The sequence below is a fragment of the Euphorbia lathyris genome, chromosome 1, assembly GCF_963576675.1.
Source record: "Euphorbia lathyris chromosome 1, ddEupLath1.1, whole genome shotgun sequence".
NCBI classification, from domain to species: Eukaryota; Viridiplantae; Streptophyta; class Magnoliopsida; order Malpighiales; family Euphorbiaceae; genus Euphorbia; species Euphorbia lathyris.
In genome coordinates this window covers 71,065,924-71,077,546 of record NC_088910.1, presented here as the reverse complement: position 1 = coordinate 71,077,546, position 11,623 = coordinate 71,065,924, and positions in this window count along the sequence as shown.

Here is an 11,623-nt window from a genome sequence, read left to right as displayed (position 1 = left end):
TAAATAGTGTTGAATTGATGATATAAGAGATCGGCATGGAAGTACCATAGATTGACGTGATCCTCTTAAACTATAGTTTCTAATCCCAAACTGCATACACTGATTAAAATTTTTTCTTGTCGCTTCTTAGTAGCATCATTTATTCCTTTTTGCATTGTAACAAGGATGGAAATTCTTGTACATTTGAAATTGCAGGCATTCTTTTTCATTGAAGCACACAATACGTGCCATAAATGTTACTGTGTTTTTATCTTATAGTGCATGAGAGGTATGTGATTCTAGGAAGTGTTCTATATAAAAAAAATGTCACTCAATTTTCAAATTCTAGGAGTTATAAGGTGAAACTAGGGGTAGTAATTTGGGTTATGGTGACAAAATTGTGTTTTACTGTGCTATATATGTTTATAGATGTAAAATTATGTTAATGGTGTTATAAATTTACAACAGAAGACTGAATAAAAATTAAAATATTGAGGATATAAATTTATTGAGTTTGAGTAGACAATCCATGTTTGAGTAGACAATCCATGGTTGACTTAATACAAAGTGGCAGTCCATTTGTACAAAAGAAGTACAATGCCTGTTGATTGTATATGTTAATGGAAGATGTATCATATTAGACATGAAATGCTGAAATAGATACTTATATTACCAATCCTATCTTCAAAATCAAGTGCATCTTCAACTTGGCCACTTCTATGGAATCAAGGTTGACTTTCTGTTGGAACAATTTCATTTTATTCGCTTTCAAATTCAGTATATATTTTTTTTTTTCCAAAGAACGGATTTTATACAATCCCATAAGTTGATTGAACACTTGAATATTAAGTATAATTGACTTGGATGTCCCCGTGAAGCCATGCATTGAAATTTGTCCGACCAAAGTAAATCAAAGATTTTTTCTTTTTTTATCTCATTTTTCTTATTTTGTCCATGGAGTTATTTAGTGCACATCACCAACACAATTTGCAATTAGTGCGAGTGTTGCCTACTCTATGTTTATATAGAGGTGAAAGTGGTGTCATCATTTCACGTGGTACTTTCTAGAACCTGAACTTCAATCATAAGCAGTGTCTTTTGAAATCTTTGAAAGATAATAAATGGTTCGCACTCTATCTGCCTCCATGAACATCTCCAACTTTAAACTTGTTAATTATCCTATATTACTAGTTAGTTAGGTATTGACAAGTTTTTCACTTTGTTCTGTTATTCACACTAATTAAGTATATAAACACAAAACGTGTAGCCCAAAATCCTTATTCTCCAAGGCTTAAAATACAATAACTCTATTCTCCTCTATTCTCCTATATAGTAATGATCTGCTTGCATAAAATACAAAAACTCTATTAAAAAAGAATATGCATATCTCGCAAGACTCCTATTTAGTCATAAGACTAAATCGTAATACCCCTTCAAGTTGGAGCGTCAATGTCCTGAACACCCAACTCACGAAGAGGAAATTCAAATTTCGCTTTCCCTAAAGCCTTTGGAAATATGTTTGCCCATTGAATCTAGTGGAAACATATGACGAACAAATCATCACATCAGTCACTACATCACGTACAAAATGTCAGACAACCTTTATATGTTTTGTTGTTCTTGGAAAACTGGTTTTTGAGTAATGTACATCGTCGAATGATAACATGGACCGAATATGCAAGATCAGATTTAGTTACAAACAAGATCAGGTTTGGAGGGCTGATTCCCAATTATCCAGATGAAGTTGTTGCATAAACTGAGACAAAATATGAACAAAACATGCAAGACTAGGTCTGGTTACAAACAAGTAAATGAGACACCCTACATGTCCGCAAGTAGGGATGACAACGGGTAATGTATCCGCGGGTACCTTATACTACCAGACCCTAACGGGACTACCAGTACTCTGTTTAAAAGGGTATGAAACGGGTATGAGATCAAATCATTACCTGTTAGGGTAATGAGACAAGTATGGGAATACCCCCTAGGATACCCAGTACCCGTCATAGCTCTTTTATATTAAAAAATATTATTGTTTTTTTAGATGTGAGATATGAAATTTGAACCCCAACCTTTTGGTCTTCAATCATTGAGTGATACCATTAAACTACTTTATTCTTATTGATTAAGGTTCAATCTGTTCAACTTTTAGATGAAAGATTTATTAAATTTATACTTTGTTAAATTTATAATAATTTTTATTATTTATTTATTGATTCTTAACGGGTAAGTGTACCTGCGGGTAAGAGTTTGTGATTAACACTATCCGCAGTGAATTAAATGAGACAAGTATGGGATAATGGGACAAGTACGAGTAATTAAAAAATAAACGGATAAGGGTTTGTGATTGACACTATCTGCAGGTACCCTACCCGTTGCCATCCCTATCCACAATGACTTTTCCCGTAATAAGAGCCAAATTGTGATTTTGTTCCATAGGGAACGCCGCGGGCTTTGCTCCTAATAAGCCTATTTAAAAAGATTATATCAAGTGCGGATTTTCTTTGGCAAAGAAAAATTCTCTCGAGCCCCAAAAAATATTTCAAAGCTCTCAAATCCTTCATATGAAAGCACATGCAAAGATAAGCTCTAAATACAATTAATGCAACTGCATCATTTCTTGCAACAATCAAGTCATCAATATAGACTAATAAGTTGATTTGACTTTTCCCTCGACACATGACGAACAACGAATAATCTGAATAAGATTTCACAAATCTATAAATTTTTAATGTTGTCGACAGCTTTGCAAATGAACAATGAAGTGCTTGTTTCAGATCATACAAAAACTTATTCAACATCCAAAATGTTAGGATTTGAATTCTTAAAGCCCATAGGGGCCTTCATATACACCTCCTCACTTAAGTAATCGTGAATAAAAGCATTATGCACATCCATAATCCATTTGATGCACTTCTCAATTTTTAATATCAATAATGGCAAGAAAAACACGACCCATTACCATTTTTTTTTCCACCAGAGCAAATGTCTCGTTATAGTTAATTCCTTCCACCTAACGATTGACATAGATCATAATTCTCGATTTGAGTCTCTCTACACTACCATCAGTCCGATACTTAATTTTGTATATCCATTAGCTCCCAAGAGCTTTCTTTCCAAGTGGAAGAGGCTCCATTATCCAAGTCTCATTTTTCTCAAGAGATTAGATCTCCTCACTTATTGCATCTCCCCATATCGAGCCTCTCATTACTTCTTTAAAATGTTTTGGTTTATGTCCCACTGAAACAGCTGTAAGAAATTCCTATGTCGCACAGAAAAATGTTCACAATTCACAAAATATGGTATATGATAGGTGAAGGAAAATAGGCAAACACAGGACATCGGAAATATAAATTTTTTTACCTATTTCCTTTAACCAAGATCCGTTAATCGTTATTTCATACAAAGAGAGATAGAATGAAATACCTTAAATGTCGTTCTATCTACAGTTGCAAATGAAGTGCGCACAACTCTTACTCCGAGTTTCACGAGCACAAACAAAACAAACAGTCAAACTGATTAGAATCTCAACCAAAGAATAATAATCAATAAAGATTGTCTCTAATAAATCAACACAAGATCAAAGAGAAGAGAACAGAGATAGAAATTAATCGAATGGAGACGAGTGGAATCAATTCCTTCCTCTAACCGTGTTGGCCGAAATTCAACCATAGGTGGTCAATATGTTATCACCGAAATTCTACATATGGGAGGTTATTTATAGCCTCTTGTATCTAAACCCTAGTTAGGTTACTTAAGTAGAGTTTTATTCTAAATAATACTCTATTAATATTATCTACAACTATATCTAAATATAATAGATAATATTTATTTATTTGATAGGATAATTAATTAGAGATATATAATCACATTAAATCTCCTAACTTATTTATCCTATAATTAATTTAACTATAATTATAATCCAATTATAGTTGTCTCAATAAATTAATATATATGTACATAAATACATATAAATTTCGGCTCCCATATTAGTGTGATTAAAACAATTTTAATCTTCCATTCATTAATTACTATTATGTCCTCTTTTGGTTCCAAGTCTTATGTGTGACCCATTAGATTCTTATTGCTACTAGTTGTATACAACCATTGAATTAATTTCCCAAAATTATATTCAATCTTTGTATATCGGAATGAGTGTGCAGACTGTGAATAGCAGAATCGTAAACATTCCCCAGAGCTATAAGAAGACAGGTTGATTCCGTCGTTGACCTTTCCGTATTAGGTCCAGTATAATTCGATCCTTCATCAACTACATCCTCGAACGAATCTTATGACTATGGATAATGTCAAGTCACATATAGCGAGACGTCCATTTTACTTGTTCAGGTAGAGTTAACTCCGAATAGATAGATTAAGTGAAATCTTCATTTCAACTCTTAATCCATCACCTTGCAAAGAGTCAAGTCTTCCACAAGTGATCCTTGGACATACCTCCCATTTATCAGGAGTGACGAATGCTCAATCCAATATTAACTATTCTGTAATTACTTCGTGTGATACCCAACGCCTGCCCGCACACACCCAGGGTCTTCCCTGTTATGGATCGTGTTTGAACAGAGTCAAAGTATCACATTCCATAATCCAGAATCACTAATTAATATTCCTTTGAGTTTGAGGATTACTTATACCTACTAATACCAATGTGATGAACAAGTGACATAGGATAAATCCATCCATCCTGTTATCTCAAGTCGGGTCCCCAATCCTAATAAAATCCTTCAGTGGATCAATGTAACTATCCAGATATCCACATATCTGAAGCTTGTGAGATCAGCTCTCTGTTCACAACAGAAGATATTATTACATGCAAGTCTCAACGGTATTATGTCAATCCCTATTCAAACATATTACTTGACTTGGGGTGGTTTTAAGTTTATTAGTTTATTATAATGTTTTGTCTCACTTCATGCTTGTATGAACACTTTATAATCACTTTAAATAAACTTAAGGATTTTCTTTTATTAGACTTATTTAGTTCTTAAAAGTAATTGCCTTTATATAGTTGAAAACTATATCTTATTAAAACAAATGATATAAAAGAACAATTCATTTACAGCTGGTTTATATCCTACAACAATTGACTATAGGACACTAAACCCCAACAATAGGGAGTACATGAGGAAGATGAAGCAGGGGATGAATTCTCAAATGAACTTAGTTTCTACATAGTATGAGTAATAAACACATAACCGTGTTGAAAGAGCTTTGGCACATTTTCCTCACCCTAGCTCATCGCTAATTTACCCACCTTGCTCCTCTACCATAGTCTCCAACCCCTCATCGCGTACATTTTCATGTGCCGGTTGCTGCTGCATGGGCTGAATCACAACATTAGGCCCATCCTCAAGGGAAGATGTTTCTTTCAACTCCCCTTGTCAGTGTATGCCCTAGTCTTGAGATATTATCATTTGACTATTTAGTTTATAGAGTATCCAAGTTTAGTTATCAGCTCATTTTTATTAGGTTGAGGACCTATACAAGTGAAACTGTGAGGCAATAAGATAATATTCTAAAACATCCATAGTCTGTTATTGTCATGGCAATGGTAATAAACTAAAGACTAGTATGTGCCTTGATTATTGATGGTCTTTCACTGGACATGGACATTAGATGTCAATGAAGGCGTATGTGCTTATGAAATAATAAGCACTAGATTGATCTGCTTATGAGAACAACACATGGTCATGTCATCGGTATGATTAATGTGATAATGACGATGGACTCCTAGACCCGAAGTCACTATATAGGTTAGATGAGACATAATATACTTAGATCATTAACTTAACGGTATGTTCTGAATCATGATGGTGGATTACTTTCTCTCCTTTGTGAGAGAGGATATCGCCGGCCACTTGATTAGTGAGACTAAGAAGTGTATGGTCGTACCCAAATGAGGTAATGGATTTTATCGCTCATTTGAAACTGGTCAGTTCACATGAGAATCAAGAAATGTTTTAGCAATAAATGAAGGTGACAGAATCGTGCCTTATGCTACACATCGATATTCAATAACAAGGGACCATATAAAGTTACTATTAGGTTCTTGTTATTTACATGTGAGATATTCATCCAGTCTGAGTGGTCATAACAACTTGCTAGAGTCCGTTTATGATTTGTGGGCCAAAGGACGGTTTTGGACCCAGTACCAATTCTATATGAGTCTACTGTGAGCGGTCGCGGAACCCAATTACCCTTTACTCCCGCGAAGGAGGATGGATTTCAGGCAAATTGGATTCCCTTTTTACAGAACACCGTCCGTTTTTAAGGACGACGCTAAGCGTGTCCCTTCCGGTGCATGCATTCTTTTATGTTTTATACTTTAACCTTTTCTCATGTTTTTAGATTAAAGTATTTATGTCAGAGTCGCCACCCGAATTTAATGCTCGGGAACATATTAAAAAACTAGAACGGGCTCATAATATTCTATCTCTTTAGAGTTAGGTTCGAGACTTAAACGTGTAGACTTGTCTTTTTATTAAAATAGCAAATATTTCTATTCCAGATTCAATTATATATCATTTTGATCGTTCGAAAGTGATAAATAAATACTGAAATATAAATTATTACATCATTTCAACAAATGGCACAAATAGTCCCAATACATCAGATCTAGCCTTAGGAATTGAATCTATTAAACCTGCAAGACAACAAACGTTAGTTGTGGGTACTTTGGGACCCGTCTTTCGGATTTAAACTACGACACCGGACTCGATCAAGTAGGACTCATTTATTCCTAAGATCTAACATGTAGCATGCAATTATTCCGAAGCCTAATTTAAATGTCTAGATAGATTTTAATATAAATCCCTAAAATACCCCTATCTCGGGATTGTTTTTATCTTCATTTGCAATGTGGGCAGAATGTATTAAATTTACCGAAAACAGGAAACCTAAACTACCTAGACAAGAAAACAAGTTTCTGCCCAAAAAGTTCCCTGCCACTGATTGGGGATGATCCCCGATCGATGATGGGGATCCCCGATCGAAGAAGGTATCTTCGATCGAGGAAGACCTTTTGGGCAGACCCTCTGTTTTAGTGTCAGAACTAGAAAACAAAGGGAGAAATACATGAATTTAAATAAAAAACGTGCAAATAGTAGGGAACGAGCTTTTAAAACCCTTCAGATGTTACCTCTGAAACGCTTTTCCAGTTTTCGTGTTTAGAAGGCCGATGAACACGTGATTGTGACTTTGAACAGCAACCTAGACCCGTGCATCAAGCAATTTGAAGTGATTAGAATGTGGTATCCTACGAACTTAGACAAAAAAACCACCAATTTGAAGTAGATTTGACCCAAAAGGTCAATTCTGGAAGTGTAATAACTTCAGAATTAACAATTAGTGAAGAACAATTGTGATAAACGTGTTTCTTCGAACTAAAATCTTTGAAATAACATGAGTTTGGGTGTTTGAACCTCTCGAAATGATTCATTTTTTTTGTAGAAATAGTGTAGAAAACCCTCATTTTCACTCACTTTCACTTGATTTCAAATGTTTTCACTCAAAAATCAAACTTTTTATTTTTTTTTTCTTTTCTCAAAACATATATTTCTGAAGTCCTCCTCATCCTGGCAGTTTTTGCCATTTCTTGTAATGGAGACAGGCAAAACCAGAAAATTGATTAAAAACTGCCCAAAACCGTCAAGGATCCTCGATCGAAAACCCTTATCCTTGACCGAGGAACAAGTCTTCGATCGAAGGTCCTTTCGGACTTCGAGTATTTTTTATTTCAAAAATGCTAGATCAAAATAGAATTTGAAACGAACTAAAATGACTTAGAAAATGGGGCCAGGTTCTTAGCTCGTATATCGCACAACGACGCCGTTTGAAGCCCACCTACACCACTGTTAGCTAGAGTGTAACGTAAACTCATCACTAGGGCCGGAAAAAGTCCGTGCTCATAGGCTGCCTCCCAATTAAGCATAATTTTGGAGCCAAGGTGTCAACTAAGAACCCCAGTGAACAAAATCGCTTAATTTTTTTTTATTAAAAGTTGTGCGCAATGCACTTACATTAAAGAAAGGAAGATTAGATTAAAGAGAAAGAAAAAACCCCCACAATCGACCCCACCCATATGATTCGAACCCATGACCTCTACAGTCATAGGTAAGCTCTTAACCAACAAGCTAAGAGCTTCACGATCCTTAATTGAAAAGAGCACGGTGAGAGGGAGGACGAAATCATACTTGAGTAGTTGACTTGACTCTTCTAGACATATTTCGTAGTAATCGCATCGTGCCTCAATCGATTTTTGGGTAAACAAAATATTTTGCCTCCCGATTGAGTATGATGTGGTGTTATGAATATGCCTCCTGCTACACGATCCTCATATGGGAGAGGATATGGGAGGCTTTAACTCGTGATAGAATGAATTTGTGGACTTTATCTTACTCATCCGAGAGGCTCTAAGGACTGGTTGGACTTTATAATACCTCATCCGAGAGGTGCTGAGAACTGATCTTGAATGCCGGGGAACTGCACTTGGGCGAGCGCCTCCGTGGGCTAAATTATACCATCTGATGGCATAAAATGCTGGATCACTGACAACATAACAAGTGAGTTTGTTGGATTACTGCGTATAGGCTAGAATCTCCGAAAGACGGATTATACCGTCTGACGCTATAAAAAGTGGATTTGATGGATTACTGTGCATAGGCTAGAATCTCTGAAGGACTTATTACACCGTCTGATGGCATAAAAAGTGGATTTGTTAGATTACTGCGCATAGGCTAGAATCTCTGAAAGGCTGATTACATATTACCTGCATTAAGAATACAGACAATTCCCTTTTTTCGGAGGTTAATTTTGTCAAGGAATTAATTCCAAAAACAATGAATTGTGACAATAATAATAAAAAGTAATGACTTGTATTGAAAGTCGAAACGTTTTTATTGGAATTAATTACATTTAATCTGATTAAATGATTTTAGTTACTTTATACCAACTTTCACATGTAGGATATGAAAAGGTGGTAACTGTTCAGTGCCCAGGATCGCCGATCGAGCATCAGGATCCTCGATCGAGCATCATCGCGAACCAGCAGTTATAAATATGTCATTTGGGATGCTATTGCTTGTTACACTTCCATAACAGCAACCTTTGGCATCGTAAACACAAAAGCTTAGATTTTTTAGATGATGGAACATAGACAAAGATGACACCACGCTTCAAGGAGCTCGAGTGATGGCTCGAATGATGCTGCTGCAGCTCCTATGCTATTGGAGCAACGTCCCAGGGACCCGGAGTTGGTGCCTTATCTCGCTCATCTAGACTCGACACCTGCTGGGAGTCATCTAGGGATGACGAGCGTGAATGCTTTATATGGAAAGATCATCACAGAGGATGATCCCGTGCCAGTCGTGCTATCCTGGGAGACTCACGCTTCGAAGTTGTCGGTAAATTTTTCAACTACCTTTCACGTGTTAGAACGTTAGTAGACTCGAAATTAGCTTGGGATATGCATATTGATACTTTATGTATGAAAATAATCAATGCATGCTCGGGGATAGCCCGTTTAACGTAGAAAACGACTGTGTTTAAACTTGTTTTCTGCTTATGTCCGATGATAGTCAATCAGGGATGGATTTCTGAAATCTATCCTCGATCGAGGAAAACTTCTCCGAGTGAGTACCGATTGATACTCGATCGGGGATGCCTTAAATAGGGACATGGACTCCCAAAAGGCATAGCCAATACGATGTGATTGGGGATCTTGTCAGGGACATACCCCTTAATTTCGTTTTTTTGTGTGAGTGCGATACTCGGGTTTTTGGAAAAACCCTAAATTGTTTAAAATATACCTGTGTGGTGTTGTAGCTAAGGTTTTTTCTTTCTTTTTACAGGCTCGTCAGTGTAGGTCGACTGGTAACCTGAAGGTGTGCACTAACTAATGGAGGAGCGTGCCTATTGATGTCAGGGAGAGGGTGGAAGCGACTGGTTTCATCCCGTTCTTGGAGATGTTCCATCATTCCAAGACTAACATATCTTCGAAGGTGCTGACGACCTTGATTGACCGGTGGATGGACTCCACTCATACTTTCCATTTGCCCGTGGGAGAGATGACCATCACCCCGCTGGACTTATATGCCATGACTGGGGTGAGATTCTCTTGTACGAGGATCACTTTTGATTGCATGCTGGTCCATCCCACTCTCAAGGATGTAGAGATAGAATGCTTAATCGGCTATCTCTCGAGGAGCACCCATATACAGGCCAATTCTATCATCACCTACTGGCAGGGACATAGGGGGACCCTGGATGCTGTTGCTATGGAGAGGTACGCCAGGTGCTTTGTCCTGGCCCTTCTATCCACTACTTTATTGAGCACAGGCAGCTCTGGTCTGGTGCTGTCTATCTTACCCACGTTGGTGGATTTGGATGTAGTGTCATCCTTTGACTGGGGGAGAGCCGCTTTGGCTCATCTGCACCATGGGTTGAACCTTTGTGCCTAGGATGCGTTGGTGGAGCTCAAAGGCCTTGGCATTCTTGTTCAGGTAAAGAATGCGATTCCTCACTGATTGCTTCCAATTGTTTGACTTAATCTTATGACTTGTGTTTATCTTTATGCATATTTGGGCTTATGAGTACGAGCTGGTGCCATCGCCCATATTGAGCAACCGTTCTGCTGCTCTCCCTGTTCTAGGCGGGTACCTCAGGTCTAACTGGACATGGACGGAGACCTTTACTGTAGATAGTGTTAGGGGCCATCTGGATGCTTTGACCTGGGGTCAGGTACATAGAGAAAAATAATTGTTAGTCTAAAAGATAATTCACTAGTTGGAATATTTACCCTTTTTCTTTGCATTTGGAAGGTGCGTGTGTCTCCTTAGGGAGATTTAGCTATATGGAGTTGGACCGTGCAGAAGCTGTCTTAGTTGAGCATCAATAGGTATGTTGTTGAGTGCCTATTGACTTGGGTATACTATTTGGGAGATAGGGTACGCCGCTGGCAGGAGGGCCTTGTAGGACGCTATATTCCTTTGCCTCCGCCTGGTAAGAGGCTCTACATTGCCTGTTATACTAGAGCTACTGCCTTCTCTGGTCTGATTGTAGGGATGCGGGTCACTGAGCATGCTGAGGGCGACTACCGTGCCTTCATTGATAATTATTTAAGGTGGACCCTAGTGCATCCTAGCGATGTTGGTTATGTTCTAGAGGCACCTCCAATGGTAATTGTGATACCCTTCTGTCTATTGTATTTGTTGTTTAGATAGGTCACTGACATTTGTGCTTTGCAGTCACGAGATAGGACCATGGAAGATCAGTATGCTCAGAGTGCTGGTGCGAAGTCTTCATCTGCCCCGTCCAGTTTGGGAGCCCGTGCTTAGGGAGGAGATTTTGTGATTGGTGAGTTGACTGAGCACCTCTGTACCGGTATGATGCTCTTGTGGCTTGGTGGTTCTTTTGGCACTGTGGAGTATCCCATTGAGGCGTATTTCCACCAGACGTTTGAACCGTCAACGACTACCCATGTAAGCTATTTGCTTGTACTTGGCTTTCAATCTCTGTTTAGTTTGTTTGAGGTGTTTAACTGATATTCCATTATGTAGATCCCTCATGCTACTAGCGTCAGGATGACTCGCCTGATCCATGGGATAGAGTACCAGCTTCATAGCGACTGTGC